Genomic DNA, 21,289 nt, shown 5'->3' with positions numbered 1-21,289 from the left:
TGTCTAGGATTTATTCCTTCCTTAAAGTGGGTGTAAACCTTCACATATACCCAGTGAAGTGAACAGCCTCAGAAGATACACAGAGATTAACCAAATTTCCCTAGATAAGTTTTACATCTATATCTGCCGTCTTCAGGTTTCTGCATTCTTTAGAATGTGCACATTGTGTTACAAATCTTTCATCCTATTTCAGCAGGGGGAGTGGATTCTTGGCATACACTGTGTGTGAGCTGATTTGAGGAAAGGCACACCCCCCCAATCCACATAGGCAGAGGAACGAAGAAACACGCAGAGCTGTGCTGTGAATAGACCAGCTCTCTGCTTATCTATTTCTAAGCTCCCTCCCTGACACAAATTTCCAGCTGCTTTTATCTCCTGTGTCAGAGAACTTGTCTGAAGTTTTCATGCTAATAACAGAGGATCAGAGCAGCAGATAGACACAGGACTTTGGGCTTTTTGAAAGAGATAAGTAAACACTACAGATATATGTGCCCAGGTCACATTTTGTAGTGTGACCATATCTCTCCATGTTCTCATCTGTATATCCATAACAAGCTTTAGTTGCTTCAATGTTTCTATTAAATTCTTAGGTCTGCAACCATCCTGCGTATCATTGAAATAATAATCATCAATAATAATAACTCTAATGCTCATATACTCAATAGATCCATTGCTTGCAAAATCCACTGTGAAGTGCAATAGTGTCCAAAATGTGCAAAATCCACTAATGAAATGTTAAATCAAAAACTACAAAATAATAGGTATCAAGTACAGAATTGCAACATCTCCAAAAAAAAAGTCCTGGGATTATGTGGGGATATAAGGAGGAGAAAGCTCTGGTACTCAGGGGGATATTGGGAGGAAAAGACTACAAAAAAAAGGGGTATAGGGAACAAAATGCTCTGGGACTTAGAGGGATGTGTGGAACAAAACTCTGAGAATCAAGGGGGATATAGGAAGAAAAAGGCTTCAGGACTCTGGGGCATATAGAGTGGAAAAGGCTTTGGGAGTCAGGGGAATTTAGAAATAAAAGTTTTGGGACCCTAGCGGGATGAGGTGAAAAAGACACTAAAACTCAAAGGGATATAAGGCGAAAAGATTTCTGGGACTTAATGTGGTTCCTTAAGCATTACTTGCATTAAGGTAAAAATGTTTCAGTATGTGTATCACTCCCTCACCCATACTTATCGGAGCCCGATCTTGATTTAGCGATGTGCCTGTCTGCAGTGCCTCTCTCTTTTTTTCCCCGCTTTCACAGGCTTTGCTGAAAGTAATTGGTTCCTGCTGCCATAAGTCAAATCCTGTGACAAGTAGGCGGGGGGCAGGGCTGAGCCTTTGCTATCTGTGTCTCTAGCCCACAGATGTGCCTCAATAAGAAGTGGCTTCCTTTGGTGGCCCACCAAGAAGAGGAGAGGCCAAGGGAGGAATAGGCAATGAGACTCACAGGAATACAGAGAGGAAAAGGTTTTTGGATGAAAAGGCTATATAGTGATAAAAAGCTCTAGGATGCAGGGGGATATATGGAGGAAAAAGCTTTGGGACTGGGGGGGATATCTGGGGGGATATAGGGAGTAAAAGGCTCTGGGATTCAGGGAGGTTTGGAGACAAAAAGCTCTGGTACTTTAGGGGGATAGGGAAAAAAGGCTCTGAAGCTCAGGAGAATATAAGGGGAAACAGTCTCTGGTTCACAAGGGGATATAGGAAGGAAAAGTCAAGGGGCCTCAGGGGCTATAGGATGGAAAAGGCTCTAGGAATCAAGGAGGATATAGGAAGGACAAGGCAAGGGGACTCAGGGGATATAGGAATTAACAGGCTTTAACACTCAGGAATCAGGGGATATAGGATGGAAAAGGCTCTAGGAATCAAGTAGGATATAGGAAGGAAAAGTCGAGGGGACTCAAGGGATATAGGAAGAAACAGGCTCTGCCACTCAGGACTCAGGGGATAAAGGCTGGAAAAGGCTCCAGGAATCAAGGAGGATATAGGAAAGAAAAGGCAAGGGGACTCAGGCGAAATAGGAAGTAACATGCACTAACACTCAGGAATCAGGGGATATAGGTTGGCAAGGCTCTAGAAATCAAGGAGGATATAGGAAAGAAAAGGCAAGGGGATTCAGGGGATATAAGAAGTAACGTGCTCTGACACTCAGGAATCAGGGGATATAGGGTGGAAAAGGCTCTAGGAATCAAGGAGGATATAGGAAAGAAAAGGCAAGGGGACTCAGGGGATATAGGAAGTAACATGCTCTGACACTCAGGAATCAGGGGATATAGGGTGGAAAAGGCTCTAGGAATCAAGGAGGATATAGGAAGGACATGGCAAGGGGACTCAGGGGATATAGGAATTAACAGGCTTTAACACTCAGGAATCAGGGGATATAGGATGGAAAAGGCTCTAGGAATCGAGGATATAGGAAGTAAAAAACTCTGTGACTATGTGGGATATAGAGTTGAAAAGACTATAGAACTCAGAGGAATTTAGAGACAAAAAAGCTCTGGGACTCTAGGGGGGTAGGGTGAAAAAGGCCCTTAAACTCAAAGAGATATAAGAAGAAAAGCTCTCTAGGACGCAAGTGTATTGGATAGGAAGAAAAGGACACTGGAGCTCAAGGCAATATAGGGAGGATAGGACTCTGGGATTCAAGGGGATATAGGTAAAAAAGGCTCTTGGACCCTAGGGGATACAGAGAGGAAAAGCCTCTGGGATTCGGGGGATAGGATGAAAAAGGCACTGAAACTCAGGAAATATATACAGAAGAAAGGTCTCTGGGATGCAAAGAGGTAGAAGAAGGAAAAGGCACTGAGGATTGAGGCAATATAGGTAAGGAAAGGGCTCTGAGAATCAAGAGGATATAATAGAAAAGAAAAGGCTTGGGATTCAGGAATAAAGGATGGAAAATGCTTTAGAGTGCAAGAGGGGGATATAGTGAGGAAAGACTCAAGGGGGATATAGGGAGGAAAAAAACCTGGAGACTCGGGATACAGGTGAGGAAATGGTTTTAGGACTGGGGGGGATTGAGGGAGGAAATTGGGACTAAATAGGTTAAATCAGCTTTCGAGGCGCACAAAGCACCCTTTCACCACCAAGCTGCTTTTCTTAGTGCTTCTATCACCTATGCACACTTTTTTGACAGATACTATTCAAATGGTTCTGTTGGTATAATGCTAGCTTAATTTTGAAGAATAAATCCAATATAGAGCACTATTATTTTGTGTGCATTGTTAATGAAGCACTGTTTTTTTTTTTTTTTTTATTACCTCCATCAATAGAGTCACACGTTTTGTTATGTTGTCCTAGCCATGCACCTAATGATTAACTAGGCTGCAGATGACCTCTGTACAGCGTACATGAACCCTTATTCTTTGACATCACAGGAGAAATACGGAGCGCTTTATTTGACATTTAGCCCGGGGCAGGGAGAAGATTGGTAATTAGTTTGGAAGCAGCAAGGTCATTAGAGAGGTGAGAGTGATGCGCTGGGCTCGCTGTCAGTGGATTGCTGCGCTGTCCCCGTAGTGTAATACTGCGCTGGAGAAGGTCCGATCCTCGTCCTGTGTGCTGCGCTCATCCCATTGGCTCGCTCTCTCAATGAATGTGTATACAAGGCAGAGCTGAGCAGTGTGCTTACTAAGTGCTCAGCACAGACAACGTCTGCACTTCCCAGGTAGCTCCACTTGCTGCGAAGCTCTACACACATCTGAAAAACTTCCAGGCTACAGGAAAACTATACTATGGGGCTAACATGGACAGCCACCTACAGGGATGAGCCTTTTATATGGAATAACTGAGACTGCAAAGAGAAGGAGCATCATCATCCTCTGGATCCAAAGGGCATCCCATCATTTTTGTTTCTGGATGCAGCTAAGAATGAGGACTGTGATCAGCAAGTGGTAATCCTAACATGCATTTAGGACTTCCCTCTGCACCCTCACTGCAATGGTAAGAATCATACACATATATATATATATATATATATATATACCATGTGTTCTATATACCTTGCTGGCTGCTTGTCAAAACTGCATAATCTTTTGTCACTTATAAGATCTCATGTATAGGAAAACTCATGTATCTGTTTGCAATATAGCCTTTATACAGAAATGTTACTGTAAAATCTACTTTATTTCATTTCCTTTTAAAATCCAACTAGGGCTGGCCATGCATTATACAATTTTCTTATACAATTTTCTTTTATATTTACCAAAATCGTATAATGGGAGGTCAAACCTAAACACTTTCAATTTGTATGCAATCAGGCAGGCCCTTGTACTACATAGTTGAAGGTAAATCTAAAGGAAATTGAACAAGAATATTGTATAATGCATGGCCAGCTTAAGACTGGCCATACATTACACAATTTTCCTTTTAGGTTTACCAAAACCATCTAATAGGAGGTCAAACCTAAACACTTTCAATTTGTATGCAATCAGGCAGGCCCTTGCACTACATAGTTGAAGGTAAATCTAAATTGAACAAGAAAATTGTATAATGTATGGTCAGCTTATGTCAACAAAATGCAACGTTTGGCCATAAGGTGCTGGTAGCGGAGCACAGAGAAAGAAAAGTCACTACCTAAAAGCAACCGGTCTGGTTTGGACTCTATTAAATATACTGCAGGTATGGGATTTGACGGGTTGCTCTGGGCAACACATTACTTTTCTCTACTGCAATTTTTAGAACTCAGATACAACATAGCAAAATGTACTTATTTCAGTAGGTACAAATGGTGGTAATACACTAACATGCCTCTGATCACTGGCACTGGGCATGTGTTAATGGTCTGTTAAGGCAACTGTATAGCTGTTTAAGTAACACAGTTTGTGCTTAGCCTAAGATCTTGTGCCAGTGATTAAAAAAAAGAGGCGTAATTCAAGAATCTTTATAGCTCTGCAGTGAGATCTCTAAAAGCATCTGGTGTCAGGGTCTGTGTCACTGGATAAATAGCTAGAAACCAGCTGAGTATCAGCAGGAGTCAGATCTATAGGAAAAAGAGTCATAATGAGCTTCTCTAGTTCGCAGCGACAAATGTAGGATATAATACATGTGTGTGTGTATATATATATATATATATATATATATATATATATATACCTAATAGAGGCATGTGGTAACATGTTATCAGATGACACAAATAGTCATCTATATGCAATAACGGAAAAGCAAAATGATCTACTCAGCTTATGTAAGTGCAGCACTGTTTCTGGGTAAGACAGGATGGAAGTTACAGTATTACATGCTTGTTTCTCAAGGTTAAGCAAATTATCAGTGTCTGTGAACTGTAGTTTCTATAAAGGTCCTTCTTTTCTGAAAACTCATAAAGTTCAAACTACTGAAACTCTCTGAACAGAAAACACCTGCAGACTTAGCAGATAGTGGAAAGCGCAGTGGTGATGTGCAAATTGTAGTCACTCATGGCAACCAATCAAAATTCACTTGATTGTAGTTACACCACTTATGAGATGATTTTGGATTCTTTGCTTTTGGTTGCAATGATTTTATACCGCATGATCTTTGATCTTTGCACTATACCTTGTCATGCCCAATATTGTTTAAAGGGAGTTTGTCAGGATAGAAATAAGAGAGCCATCATCGCTGTAATGAAAGTCCAATTTTTAGGGTTGTCATCCTTATCCTTCCCTTACTTTTGAGTGAGCTATGGACCTAAAACAAACCAGGTGCTAACTGGATATATCCAGTGTTTCCAAAATCTAATTTGACTAACAGATGGCAGATTTCCTTACACAGGTACCTGGAATTTAAAAATAAAAAATGTTTAAAAGCGTTCCTATGTGAAGCAAAATGTACTGGTCTAAATTTAAAATAGATTATTGGAGGGGCAAACCCTCTATCACAACCAACACTCACTGTTCCTCAACCCTACTCAGTTTTCCATCTTTCTAGGCATACATCTCTCTCTTTCTCTCTCTCTCTCTCTCTCTCTTCTTTATTCTTTCATAATATTGTTATATATATATATATATATATATATATATATATATATATATATATATATATATAGAGAGAGAGAGAGAGAGAGAGAGAGAGAGAGAGAGAGAGAGAGAGAGGAGAGAGATACTGTATATATCACAAAAGTGAGTACACCCCTCACATTTTTGTAAATGTTTTATTCTATCTTTTCATGTGACAACACTGAAGAAATGACACTTTGCTACAATGTAAAGTAGTGAGTGTACAGCTTGTATAACAGTGTAAATTTGCTGTCCCCTCAAAATAACTCAACACACAGCCATTAATGTCTAAACTGCTGGCAACAAAAGTGAGTACACCCCTAAGTGAAAATGTCCAAATTGGGCCCAATTAGACATTTTCCCTCCCATTTGACTTGTTAGTGTTAAAAGGTCTCAGTTGTGAATGGGGAGCAGGTGTGTTAAATTTCGTGTTATCGCTCTCACTCTCTCATACTGGTCACTGGAAGTTCAACATGGCACCTCATGGCAAAGAACTCTCTGAGGATCTAAAAAAAATAATTGTTGTTCTACATAAAGATGGCCTAGGCTATAAGAAGATTGCCAAGACTCTGAAACTTTGCTGCGGGACAGTGGCCAAGACCATACAGCAGTTTACCAGGACAGGTTCCACTCAGAACAGGCCTCATCATGGTCGACCAGAGAAGTTGAGTGCACGTGCTCAGCATCATATCCAGAGGTTGTCTTTGGGAAATCGACGTATGAGTGCTGCCAGCATTGCTGAAGAGGGTGAAGGGGTGGATGGTCAGCCTGTCAGTGCTCAGACCATACGCTGCACACTGCATCAAATTGGTCTGCATGGCTTTCATCCCAGAAGGAAGCTTCTTCTAAAGATCATGCACCACGAAGCCTGCAAACAGTTTGCTGAAGACAAGCAGACTAAGGACATGGATTACTGGAACCATGTCCTGTGGCTTGATGAAACCAAGATAAACCTTGGTTCAGATGGTGTCAAGCGTGTGTTGCGGCAACCAGGTGAGGAGTACAAAGACAAATGTGTCTTGCCTACAGTCAAACATGGTGGTGGGAGTGTCATGGTCTGGGGCTGCATGAGTGCTGCTGGCACTGGGGAGCTACAGTTCATTGAGGGAACCATGAATGAAAACGTGTACTGTGACATACTGAAGCTGAGCATGATTCCCTCCCTTCGGAGACTGGGCTGCAGGGCAGTATTCCAATATAATAACGACACCAAACACACCTCCAAGACAACCACTGCCTTGCTAAAGAAGCTGAGGGTAAAGGTGATGGACTGGCCAAGCATGTCACCAGACCTAAACCCTATTGAGCATCTGTGGGGCATCCTCAAATGGAAGTTGGAGGAGCGCAAGGTCTCTAACATCCACCAGCTCTGTGATGTCGTCATGGAGGAGTGGAAGAGGATTCCAGTGGCAATCTGTGAAGCTCTGGTGAACTAGAGGGTTAAGGCAGTGCTGGAAAATAATGGTGGCCACACAAAATTTTGACACTTTGGGCCCAATTTGGACATTTTCACTTAGGGGTGTACTCACTTTTGTTGCCAGCGGTTTAGACATTAATGGCTGTGTGTTAAGTTATTTTGAAGAGACAGCAAATTTACACTGTTATACAAGCTGTACACTCACTACTTTACATTGTAGCAAAGTGTCATTTCTTCAGTGTTGTCACATGAAGAGATATAATAAAATATTTTAAAAAATGTGAGAGGTGTACTCACTTTTGTGAGATACTGTTTACACACACACACAAATAAAGGTACAAATTAATTATTTTATTATATTTCAGTAAAATTCTATTTAACTTTCAAATTATGATAATTATTCCTGTTAGTATAAGGAAGAATTGGTAAAAAAAAAAAAAAAAAAGCATCGGTGGGTCTAAGTGATCATTGTTTGCACATTATACTCTGTATGGTAAAGGAAGTGTGCTTTAGTAGAAGTTTTACAGTAAAAGTTTTCTCTTTGCCCTATATCAGAAAGTTGGGAGGTATGCTACAAATAAATGAATATGATGAACTAATTCACCATTATAAAAAAAATAATGAAAAAAGATGCAATGGGGAAGTTTTACTAAAACTGGTGCACCCAGAATTGGGTGCAAAAAATAAAAGGTCTGCAGTCACTAGTGATACACCTCCATCCCTATATACATATGCAAAAAAAGAGAGAGTCGCCCTTGGACTTTAAATGAGGTGGTCTCAGTTAGCCACTGAGTAACAGGAGTAATATCAGTATAAATGTTTATTAAAATTAATGTACATACATGGATAATGTAGCATATTAGCTCAGCCAATGGATTTGCACATAATGAAGAGAATAAATAAAGTTGATACAAACGTTATACAATGCAGTATATACAAATGCACGCGCGTCCGGTTTTCTGATGCGTGCATTTGTATATACTGCATTGTATAACGTTTGTATCAACTTTATTTATTCTCTTCATTATGTGCAAATCCATTGGCTGAGCTAATATGCTATATTATCCATGTATGTACATTAATTTTAATAAACATTTATACTGATATTACTCCTGTTACTCGGTGGCTAACTGTGACCAACTCATTTAAAGTCCCAGGGCGACTCTCTCTTTTTTTGCAGAATTGGGTGCAGCTGTGCATAGTAACCACAGCTGCACCAGATTTTTCACTCTCCAATTTTAGTAAATCAACCCCAATATTATTACCAGATTGTTACCATTCATTTCTTCTTAAGGAGTGGGAATACGGTTATACCTGCATTCGCACTAAAGTTTCTAGAAGGTTTGTCAAGCACAATACAATTGCAATAGGTGGCAGTGACATTTTACAATCCTGTTGTTGGTTAATATCACATCAGAACGCATGTACCCATATACGTCAGTCCACCAAAAACTGATATTTCAGCACTTCCACCATGGATTTTTTTAAATTATTTTCATATTAAGGAGAAGACAATATGATGAGTGGGAACAAGCAAAGGTAAATAGGAACACTCAAAGTCTAAAGGTGGGAAAAGAAGAAAGATATTGTAGCTGGATTCTAAGTTATTTGGCTACCTGTAACTTTTTGGTGGAAAAGCCTTTTCATTCTTCATGGATACTTTTCACAATCAACTGGCAATATTATTTAGCATTTTAATGGATTCTGAACAAAAATTCATTCTAATTTTAGCACAATAGGCATACACCCTCACATACAAACTGACTGCAGCTAATGTTTAACTGTTGTAGTATGTGTAGTATATAGACACTTAGTTGTGTTACATCAGAATAATGCATTTGCTTTTCTCTATCCAGGGTGTCAAATTCAGTTTCATCGCAGGCTGCATCCGCATTATGGTTGCCCTCAAAGGGCCGGTTGTATTTGTAAGACTATACAAATGTATCTTCTCTTTATCATATTAAATACTGTAACTTAAGAACTGTGAAGGGCGGGTGCAGACTGGCATAGAACCCACTCACACTTCTGTAACAGAGACCAGAGACAAGCCTCTCTGCAGCTGCATAGAGAAGCGCAGGATCTGGCAGAGGAGTTCTGTCCTCTTCTCTGCTGTTGTCTGCTGAGACAAGGTGGAGGTGGAGATTTGGGGTGGTGCCACAGATGCAGGAGAGGTGCAGGGGCCACATGAAATGACGAGCCGGATTCGGCTTGCAGGCTTTGTGTTTGACACATGCTGTACATCAGGTGTAGGCAACCTTGTCCCTCCAGCTGTGGTGAAACTACAAGTCCCATGAGACATTGCAAGAGCCTGACAATCACAGGCATGACTCCTAGAGGCAGAGGCATGATGGGATTTGTAGTTTCACCGCAGCTGGAGTGCCAAGGTTGCCTACCTCTGCTCTACATGAACAATCGAAAGTGTGCATACCAATACAAGTGTTTGTAATACATGGAGGGTGTGGGTTTACTGGTGCTACTGTTGTTTGCAACTTTTTTTGCTGGTGTCACAAGGTTCTGAATGCATAAAAAGTGACTATATATTGGTAGGATGTGAATTTCATAAGACGCTGTAAAACCAAACCTTCTCATACACACAGGCGCTTTTTGGCATACCACATAAATTGTGGGCATATTTCCATGACCAGGATACACAACTACCACGACCAGCCAACCTTAAAGGAGAAGTATGGCCAAAGCTTTTTTGGCCATACGTCTTCTATTGATCACAGGAGTGCAGTCCGTTCTTCACTCCTGTGACCAGTATTCAGCCAACAACGGGCTAAAGCCCGCTATCGGCTGACGTCATTCAGCTAATCTAGGCTCGGGAAAGATCCCAATCATATAGTCTGGATTCACCCAGAAGCCTGTACAGGCACCTGGCTCAGCACTCAGCGATCTTCCCCTTCCGCCCCCTCCACAGCCCAGCGCTTCAGTGAGATCTGGAGGGGAGAGTACGGGGGCCGCTGACTGACAGTCACAGCCGTCTGCTCGGAGCAGAGGGGGAGAACTGAGGGATCAGCTGTGTTTAATCGCTCAGTTCTCACTGCAGAGCGAGTGGGGGACAGATGCAGCATCTGATCAATGCTGCATCCACCTAGGTGAGTATGATTGTTTTTTTTTTAAATTCCAAACTTCTCTTTGAATAATGAATAACTGTATGCTCCTGTACACTGGTTTATGCCACTACTTGCATAAACCCACATAGACTGTCTGCATCCAGGGTTGGACACATATGTGTGGGTTTACGCAAGCAGTGCCATAAAACCACATAGGCTGCTAACAGCCGTTCATTACTATGGTCCACTGTACATGTCAGTTGTGTATCCTGGGCGCAGAGAGATACCCACAATTTTCGTTATATGGCCTCATGCTCCTATGTGCGAGGTGCTGGTGAACTAAAGCATGTCAGTCAATGCATTGATTTCAGGTCTTAGTTCTCCTTGCCCATATCTTCACATGCCTTTTAGAGCACACGGGGAGTCCTTAAATAAGTGGCTCTTCAATACACAAGAGTCAACACTGACAGCATAAAGGGCTGGCCTGCCTCCTCCCATATTCCCATTGGTCACTAAAGTGACCAATAGGGAGGTATTTGAGAGGATTTGCAAGCCCCCAACATTACCAGGAGGTGATGAAGTTAGTAAATGTTAGGATTTCTGAGCCTTTAGGCAACTTTAGGTACTTTGTGCTTGTGCTCACTTGACTTTTTTGCCATGTGTTGTTAATTTGTACAGCCCCTTGAATAACTGTTTATCTGGAGATCTACGAAATTATAGAGAATTTTTTTGTTCACGTACCTTGCTGGAGATCGACATTTCCAATGCTGTTTTGCCAAAGTTTGAATTCAATGCTAGGAGGAAGTTGTTAGGCTGTTGTAAACAGTATAAATCAATGAGGCTTATGTTTTTGGTGCCATTTTATGTACTGTTTTACTTTTGTCACGAGTTGTTCTAGTACGTACAACAAATAGTTTCTCCTAAGCGGATCTTCCTGTACACTTAAGCCTCAGTTTAGTACCACTTGCACTCTTTTATCATGGTATTTCCTGTTTTCTTGACTTTTCAGTGTTTCAGTATAGAGTAGTGTTCACTTGTATCGTTTTACAGCCAACTGTTAACATTATATTATGCTTATCTTCAGTTATAACATTGATGTGTATACGATTTGACTAGCTGCCTTTTCCCTATAGTTATGGGCACTGGCATGCTATTTCTGCTGCAAGGAATATCTGAATAAATATAGTTGTCATGTACACCAACATGAAGGATACTTACATGGGCTTTAGTAAATGCTTTCTTTCTTACCAATGTTTCATTAAACAATAAAACATGAGTCTTGTTTCTTAAAATGATTGTAAAGTCAATTTTTTTTCTATTAAAATAACAAACATGTTATACTTACCTGCTCTGTGCAGTGGTTTTGTAGACTAGATCCTCCTCTTCTCGGGTCCCTGGCTAGAGCTCCTGGCCCATCCCTCCTGTTGAGTGCCCCCATAGCAAGCAGCTTGCTATAGGGGCACCCGAGCCGAGCTGCAGCTCAGTGTATCCATATAGATATGGTGCCGTGGTTCAGCCTCGCCCCCCTTTTGCTGATTGGCTAACTGAGTTTGACTGACAGCAGCGGGAGCCAGTGGCTCCACTGCTCTCTCTGCTAATCAGAAGGGAGAGTCTCAGCTGGACGAGGCACTCATGGACGTCGCTGGATAGAGATGGGGCTCAGTTAAGTATAAGGGGTGCTGGGGGGCTGCTGCAGCCTTTACAATCACTTTAAAGATGAACTCCAGACAACCAGCTAAGCACACAGATGAAAAACATAAAAGAGAGCTGTATTACTTGGCAAAAGATTTTTATTTATACAGTTCTGACAATTTATGCAGTGCTTTACAAATTGTACATTCACATCAGTCCCTGTCCTCAAGGAGCTTACAATCTAAGGTCCTTACTTCATGCTAGGGCCAATTTAGACAGGAGCCAATTAACCTACCAGCATGTCTTCAAAGTGTGAAAAGAAACCCACACAAGCACAGGAAGAACATGTAAACTCTATATACAGTATCTCACAAAAGTGAGTACACCCCTCACATTTTGTAAATATTTTATTATATATTTTCATGTGACAACACTGAAGAAATTACACTTTTCTACAATGTAAAGTAGCGAGTGTATAGCTTGTATAGCAGTGTCAATTTGCTTTCCCCTCAAAATAACTCAACACACAGCCATTAATTTCTAAATCGCTGGCAACAAAAGTGAGTACGCCCCTAAGTGAAAATGTCCAAATTAAGCCCAATTAGCCAATTTCCCTCCCCGGTGTCATGTGACTCGTTAGTGTTACAAGGTCTCAGGTGTGATTGGGGAGCAGGTGTGTTATATTTGGTGTTATCGCTCTCACGCTCTCATGCTGGTCACTGGAAGTTCAACATGGCACCTCATGGCAAAGAACTCTCTGAGAATCTGAAAAAAATAATTGTTGTTCTACATAAAGATGGCCTAGGCTATAAGAAGATTGCCAAGACCCAGAAACTGAGCTGCAGCACAGTGGCCAAGACCATACAGTGGTTTAACAGGACAGGTTCCACTCAGAACAGGCCTCGCCATGGTCGACCAAAGAAGTTGAGTGCACATACTCAGCGTCATATCTGGCGTTTTATATTGTAGGCCTGTAATTCTTAGGAATAGTTCACTTAAATCTGTCCAAACAAGAGTCTAGTAGACATCCCGGGTATGATAAAGTTTGAAAAACTAAATTAAAAATTATAATATAATAAATAACTATAAATAATTATAACAAATAATAATATAATAATAATAAAAATTATATAATAATGTAATCAAATCAAAAACACTGAAATTTGCTCAGTTGCAGAATTTTAGCTTTCGTTACTTTTAGTGTTTGATGACGGATCTCCCCACAAATCACTATCGCTCAATTCTGCGAGTGATTCTAATTTATTATCGCTTTTTTCTAGCTGCTCTAAAACCACTTTTGATGTAAAGAGACAGTTTTGGTTGCTATGGACAATCTCCAGTTTCCTGGCAGAAAGAACAGTTTTATATATATAAAACTGCATGCAGGACACTGGGCAGACCACTAGGGACAAAGGGGATGTGTCATTATTTGATACAGTACTGTAATCTGTAAGATTACAGTATGCTGTATCTATACTGTGTGTTTCACTTTTGAATTTACCGCCGAACTCCGTCCCCGTGCGTCGCAACGCTCGCAGGGAACGGAGCTCGGCACTGTGAATCGAGCGAGACACAGCGGCTCGCCGATCACAGCGGAGTGACATCGCAGGAACCAGGGGACAAGGTAAGTATGCTCTTCCTGGATCCTGCGATGCAAGCCCGAGTCTGGCTCGGGGATACCGCTTTTGGTATGAAAAATCCAACCCGAGCCAGACTCGGGAATACCGCCAGGGAGGTTAAGCCACTATGCCATCCCTTTGTATTTATGTCTACATAGTTTGGAGAATTATACTGCTCTACCACATAGCAGATCTGATGGGGGAAGGGGGGAGACCTGATTTTTGTCTGCTGCAGTTCAGTACCGTTTAGAGGTCTGCTCTCCACTCCCACCCTCTGACTGGACAGCAGCAGACTGATGAACTCATCTTTCTGTCACACTGCTCTCTCCTTCTCTCTGCATGCTTCTTCTACTGGAACACAACGGATGTGTGCTGGAAGACTGTATATATTCTGTGAGCATACTGAGCTATGTTTCTTTTCCTGGAGAGGATTAGTCCAGCCTGCAGGGCACGCTGCCCTCCCAGGCATTGCTGCTATGTCCGCTGTTGTGAGGTCTCAGACAAGCGATCCGAGAGCCTAGGTGCTGAGATCCTGGAACTAAAGAAAGCTGACTGAGGGGGGCTGTCCGCTGAAAATCTGATCTGGTATCACCGAAGTAAGGTGTCGCTTGGAAGTTGGAAGGAGGCAACCAGCTGTGCTTGGGCCTTGAGTGATTACAGTCGCTTTGAGAGATCTTAGGGACCTTTGTGCTTTTGCCTCCCCTCCCCTAATATAGCTTGTTCCGAAGAATACCTACGTCCTCAAGTTATACATAGTTCTTCATCTCCAAAAATAAAAACACCCCTAGACTGGTGATTGAAGAAACATGTGAATGAGCCTTTGTGGCTAAGCCCTGGAGAATATTCCTGTGGTTCCCCTCAGGAGTATCCCTATACTTATATAGCGCTGTAATTTACACAGGGCTTTACATATACAGTATCTCACAAAAGTGAGTACATTCCTCACATTTTTGTAATTTTTTTATTATATCTTTTCATGTGACAACACTGAATAAATTATACTTTGCTACAATGTAAAGTAGTGAGTGTACAGCTTGTATAACAGTGTAAATTTGTTGTCCCCTCAAAATAACTCAACACACAGCCATTAATGTCTAAACTGCTGGCAGCAAAATGAAGTACTCCCCTAGGTGAAAATGTCCAAATTGGGCCCAAAGTGTCAATATTTTGTGTGGTCAGTCACCATTATTTTACAGCACTGCCTTAACCCTCTTGGGCATGGAGTTCACCAGAGCTTCACAGGTTGCCACTGGAATCCTCTTCCACTCCTCCATTACAACATCATGGAGCTGGTGGATGTCAGAGACCTTGCGCTCTTCCACCTTCTGTTTGAGGATGCCCCACAGATGCTCAATAGGGTTTATGTCTGGAGACATGCTTGGCCAGTCCATCACCTTTTACCCTCAGTTTCTTTAGCAAGGCAGTGGTTGTCTTGAAGGTGTAAAGAAACAAAAAAGTGTAGCGCTATACTGTATCAGTTAGCAGCATCAAAAATGTGCTAGGGTGACGAACAGTGTATACCAAAAGTTATATTAGACCATATGCGAAAGTACAGTGAACCATTAAGAAATCTAATATTCCAAAAGGGACATCTGTTCACATATCAGCTATACTTTATCGGTTAACACCATCACAATGTGTCAGGATGACAAACAGTGTGTATAAACAATTGAATTAATATTTGACCTCATACAAGAGGATAGTACATCCGTGAGAAATCCAATATTCAAAAGAGGACCTCTGTTAGCATATCCTCTATAATAAAACAATGTGAATCAAATGTGCATCACACAAATTAAAAGTCATACATAAGCATGTGTGGATAAGAGTAAATAATAAGTCTCTGAGGTGGGGACAGTTCATATAATCAAATGGAGACTTCTTGGAGCATAGGTATCTATCTCAAAATGACATTTGTTGCTGGATTCCTCCAGTGATCAGCCTGGTGTAATAATATAAAATGCCCTTACCGGACGCGGTGGACTCACAGGCCGTACAGCGGTGAGTCATACGAGCTTGAACCGTGTACCACGGTAGAGTTATAGTTGTTCCTGGTCCACCATCAGATGATCTTGATAGAAAACTCCAATCATAAACGGTCTCCCGGTTCGTCCTCCAACACTCACTTTGGTCTCCGACAATTCAGGACAGGGACAATAGGAGAAGAAAGGCTCCACATAGTGTGAATTCCGAAAGGATTTTATTGCATAAAAAATTCCAGCATAAAAAATTCCAGATAAAAGCAAAATTTATAAAAACATGAAAAAATGTAGTAAGCGCAGTAGATAAATGGTTTGAGGTAGCGTCCTACACCCGACGCGTTTCGTCTGAGAAGACATCAACTGTGGTACCCCAGTTGATGTCTTCTCAGACGAAACGCGTCGGGTGTAGGACGCTACCTCAAACCATTTATCTACTGCGCTTACTACATTTTTTCATGTTTTTATAAATTTTGCTTTTATCTGGAATTTTTTATGCTGGAATTTTTTATGCAATAAAATCCTTTCGGAATTCACACTATGTGGAGCCTTTCTTCTCCTATTGTCCCTGTCCTGAATTGTCGGAGACCAAAGTGAGTGTTGGAGGACGAACCGGGAGACCGTTTATGATTGGAGTTTTCTATCAAGATCATCTGATGGTGGACCAGGAACAACTATAACTCTACCGTGGTACACGGTTCAAGCTCGTATGACTCACCGCTGTACGGCCTGTGAGTCCACCGCGTCCGGTAAGGGCATTTTATATTATTACACCAGGCTGATCACTGGAGGAATCCAGCAACAAATGTCATTTTGAGATAGATACCTATGCTCCAAGAAGTCTCCATTTGATTATATGAACTGTCCCCACCTCAGAGACTTATTATTTACTCTTATCCACACATGCTTATGTATGACTTTTAATTTGTGTGATGCACATTTGATTCACATTGTTTTATTATAGAGGATATGCTAACAGAGGTCCTCTTTTGAATATTGGATTTCTCACGGATGTACTATCCTCTTGTATGAGGTCAAATATTAATTCAATTGTTTATACACACTGTTTGTCATCCTGACACATTGTGATGGTGTTAACCGATAAAGTATAGCTGATATGTGAACAGATGTCCCTTTTGGAATATTAGATTTCTTAATGGTTCACTGTACTTTCGCATATGGTCTAATATAACTTTTGGTATACACTGTTCGTCACCCTAGCACATTTTTGATGCTGCTAACTGATACAGTATAGCGCTACACTTTTTTGTTTCTTTATTTATTGTCACAATTTGTCTAATTGTTGGTGTTGGCTGCTTATTGTTTCACTACATTTTATTTTCACTTTTATTGGTTTGTTGGGTTGGCGCAGCAGTTTCTCTTCTCCTTTGTCTTGAAGGTGTGTTTGGCCAGCTGAGCGGCCAGCTTCTGTCAGACCGGCTGCCATACACACGGGCCGAATGTCAGCAGGTTCAATAAAACCCATCCGACATTCGACCTGTGTGTACTAGGCTTAACTCACATTCATATTTACACATACAAGGGCCAATTTAGGCAGGAGACAATTAATCTACCAACATGTTTTTTGCAGTGTGGAAGGAAACCAGCATACCCAGAGAAAACCCAAACAGGCACAGGGAGAACATGCAAACTCCATGGTTGGGGCTTGAACTGACAACCCTAGTGCTGCTAGGCAGCAGTGTTAGCCACTTAGCCACTGTGCTACATATGGACATGAAATTTGTAGTATTTGTAATAAATATAATATTTGTAGCTTTCCTGCCTTAGATGTGCTGTTTTTTTTCACTTTCATTCCTTTACAGACCAAGAAACAGCAAATTAAAACAATCATTATTTACATACACTTTACCCCAATAACTAACCCCTAAAATGATTCCTTCATACACTTCCCCTAACACTTTACCCTTATAGTGTTGCATCCTGAAGAATAAGGCTGGCAATACACCAGTAAAATATCATTGGAATTTTTTTGTTTTCAGAACGTTTGTTTGATTTTTTAATAGTAGGATCAAATTGATGTAGATTTTTGACCATAGTGGAGCAGGGTGGAATTTTTTTTTTTTTTTCAAACCAAATTCAAACTGTGAATGTGGCTTTAATTTGGCGAAAAATCATATATATTGTAACAAAACCTGTTTAAAATGTCTGGCAGTCTATTCAAATAGCTCATATACATGAAATTCTAAGGGTTTTTCAAACTAAATTAGTTGACTTAATGGTAGGAAGAAAGAATGTTCTGATAACCCGATTTTTGCATAAATGTTTGATCGAAAATTTAACTCTATGGCCAGATTAGGCTGTGTTCACCCCGGTGCGATTTCAGATGCGACACGAGTCTCACAGAATCACATGACAATGGAAATCCCATTGTTTTCAATAGTGCCTGTTCACATCAATGCAACTCAGCACAGTGCGATTTTGGAAAAGGTTCCTATACTACTTTAGTGTGATTCCAGCACGATTGTGGCCCCATAGAATATACAAACCACATCCAAGTTGCACTACATAATTGCACTGAAAATTGGATCTAAATCAGATCGCAGCAATATGAACCTTAAAGAGGTTCTAAAGGCTCAATGTTTTTTACCTTCATGCATTCTATGCATGAAGGTAAAAAACCTTCTCTGTGCAGCAGCCCCCCTAATACCTACCAGAGCCTCTTCGTGATCCAGCAATGTGCATGAGAGCCTCGGCTCTCTGGGGACTCTCCAGTGGCTCCTGCTGCTGTCAATTACAGACAATGAGCCAAAGAGGAGAGAGAGAGGGGGGGCAGGGCCAAGCCACAGCTCTGTGTGTGAATAGACACACAGGGCAGTGGCTCAGCAAGCTGCTTGCTCTGGGGGCACTTGACAAAAGGGTGGGGCCATGAGCTTCGGCAGGGGGACCCAAGAAGAGCAGGATTGGGGTTGCTCTGTGCAAAACAAAACAAAACATGTTTGTTATTTTAAAAAAATAACCTGTCTTTAATATCACTTTAAGATTACATAGCACTGAAACTGAAGTACTAGAGGAAAACACTTTGCCAAATTACACAGTTGTTTGGCAGCACATGCATATATCCTGCACTATGGTCAGCTAAAACCAGACCCTCGTCTATCTCTGCTGTAGGAAGATCTGACATCATTAAGGAATTGTGGCCAGCCAGTCAGCAACCTGTGTGCTTGACAAAATGAGTTGGACTTAACACGCATTACCCTCTCACTTGAAATAACATTATCAATTCTTAGTATATAATAGCAGGATAGAATTTATAAATACAGGCAGACTGATTGAATTGCTCGTTGAACACTTTGAAATGATTAAAACTGGAGTTCATACATTATTTCCAATTCATATTCCTCCGGTGGATAATAAGCTGATTTGCAGTTTATGGAATTTAATGTTGGTGCTGAATTTCAATGACAATAATGCATATAATAAAACTGTCAATTCCGTATCTGCTATTGAGTTACAGATATCAGCTGGTCTTCTTCCGTTTATATTGAGCAAATAGTACTTTGGGCTCTATAGTTTTCCTTCTTTGCTTATAAAAAAAGCTAGATACATAGCTAATGTTACTATTAATATAAGATGCCGCATCACTCTGCAAAACAGTTTGCATCGGGATTGTCCTCGCAAGCATTCTACCTGCAGCTGTAAATGTTTAGCAAAGCTTATGCATCCCTAGCAACAATTATAGAATTTTTAAAGCAGAACTTAAAAAGTACAAGTAAGAATTTTAAAAAGCCAGATGCAAAAAATTTGAATTTGAAGAATTTGATGCAATACTCACCTTCAGTCCAGGCCTGTCTCCACAGTACTTCTTTCAAGCCACAAAATGTTGTCTTCTGGGTTGAATGACAGCTACCATCATTCAAATTACTTTCTCTGAGCCCAAGATGTAGTGTACCCACCCCTATACTGTTGTTGCACAGTGAGGGAGAAGCACCACACAGTGATGAGCTCATCTCTCTGTCACATTGCTTTCTCCTCCTATCAGCATGCTCGTTATCAGTACATTAACTAATTGGCTACCTGTACTGTCTCTTCCTTTCACACTCTAAACAGTCATCAATAAATAGCAGACCATTATCTGGACCCAAATCCAGTGACAGTCCTATTCCAACTGGCAGTCAGCAAGCCAACACACGTTCTTTTTCTCCTTTGAAGTCATTGGTTGCTAGAATTTCCAGTATCCTAACAATCAAAGATATCACATGCTTGCCCTGCCCCTAGCACCAGTGGATGATGGAAGTGGCATTTCCTCTATCCAGATCTGCAGCCTGCTTTGTTTCCTGGCTCCAATCTTCTGCCTGGTGCTAAAAGATACGGTGGGAACTGTGAGAGGGACATCTGATGTAAAGGGGCACTCTGATGGAGACACCTGATGTAAGAGGGCACTCTGATGGGGACACCTGATGTAAGAGGGAACTCTGATGGGGACACCTATTGTAAGGGGACCCTCAGATAGGGAAACCTGATGTAAGGGGGCACTCTGATGGGGGCACTTAGATAGGGAAACCTGATGTAAGGGGGCACTCTGATGGGGGCACTTAGATAGGGAAACCTGATGTAAGAGGGCACTCTGATGGAGACACCTAATGTAAGAGGGCACTCTGATGGGGACACCTGATGTAAGAGGGCACTCTGATGGGGACACCTGATGTAAGAGGGCTCTCTGATGGGGACACCTATTGTAAGGGGGCACTTAGATAAGGAAACCTGATGTAAGAGGGCACTCTGATGGAGACACCTAATGTAAGAGGGCACTCTGATGGGGACACCTGATGTAAGAGGGCAGTCTGAAGGGGATACCTGATGTAAGAGGGCACTCTGATGGGGACACCTGATGTAAGAGGGCAGTCTGAAGGGGACACCTGATGTAAGAGGGCACTCTGATGGGGACACCTAATGTAAGGGGGCACTCAGATAGTGAAACCTGTTGTAAGGGGGCACAGTGATTTGGATACCTGTTGTAAGGGAGCAGTGTGATGGGGACACCTGATGTAAGAGGGGGCATAGTGATGGGAATACCTTATGTAAAGGAGCAGTGTGATGGGGACACCTGATGTAAAGAGCAATGTGATGGGGACACCTGATGTAAAGGGGCACTCTGATAAGTACACCTGATGTAAGAGGCACCATGATGAGGACACCTGATGTAATGGGGCACTTAGATGGGGAAAACTGATGTAAGAGGCACCATGATGGCGACACATGATTTAAGGGGGCACTTTGATGGGACACCTGATGTAGGGAAGCACTATATTGGGGGGGGGTCTATTTGTTAAAGCAGTAGTAAACTTTTTATCTAGATAGGTACAGTGAATATCTCTTAAACATGCACTGTTTAGGAGATATTCCAATGTGTAGCAGCTGATGACCTCACCAGCGCATGCACACTGTGCTCTCAATGAACGGCCCACTCGGCCATTCAAATGGTCAGAGACTGTGAACCCTGAAAGAAGACAGGTGAATATGGAAACCCTGTCAGTGGTGAAGGGATCCCTTTTACAGGTAAATCTGACACAATGTGCTAGCATGCAATACATACTAGCACATTATGACTTAATCCGACATGGAGGCCAGTTTTTTTTTTTTTTTAACAGTTTACTAC

General features: G+C 41.5%; 1 protein-coding gene across 2 annotated transcripts in view; it reads left to right on the top strand.

Annotated features, from left to right (window-relative positions):
- The first annotated feature begins 3,285 nt into the window (after positions 1–3,285).
- The window catches only part of HTR4 (5-hydroxytryptamine receptor 4), an 842,991-nt gene continuing 824,987 nt past the window's right edge, over positions 3,286–21,289 (top strand). Inside the window, exon 1 of one of the 2 annotated variants that reach the window (XM_073620556.1) lies at positions 3,286–3,939. The gene's annotated coding sequence lies outside the window, so the exon portion shown is untranslated. The remainder of the gene's footprint in view (positions 3,940–21,289) is intronic. The other variant, XM_073620555.1, reaches the window with a different exon arrangement.

This window comes from Aquarana catesbeiana, linkage group LG03 (genome assembly GCF_042186555.1).
Source record: "Aquarana catesbeiana isolate 2022-GZ linkage group LG03, ASM4218655v1, whole genome shotgun sequence".
NCBI classification, from domain to species: Eukaryota; Metazoa; Chordata; class Amphibia; order Anura; family Ranidae; genus Aquarana; species Aquarana catesbeiana.
Note: the sequence above shows the minus strand (reverse complement) of the source record. Positions and strands in the feature narration are given on the sequence as shown.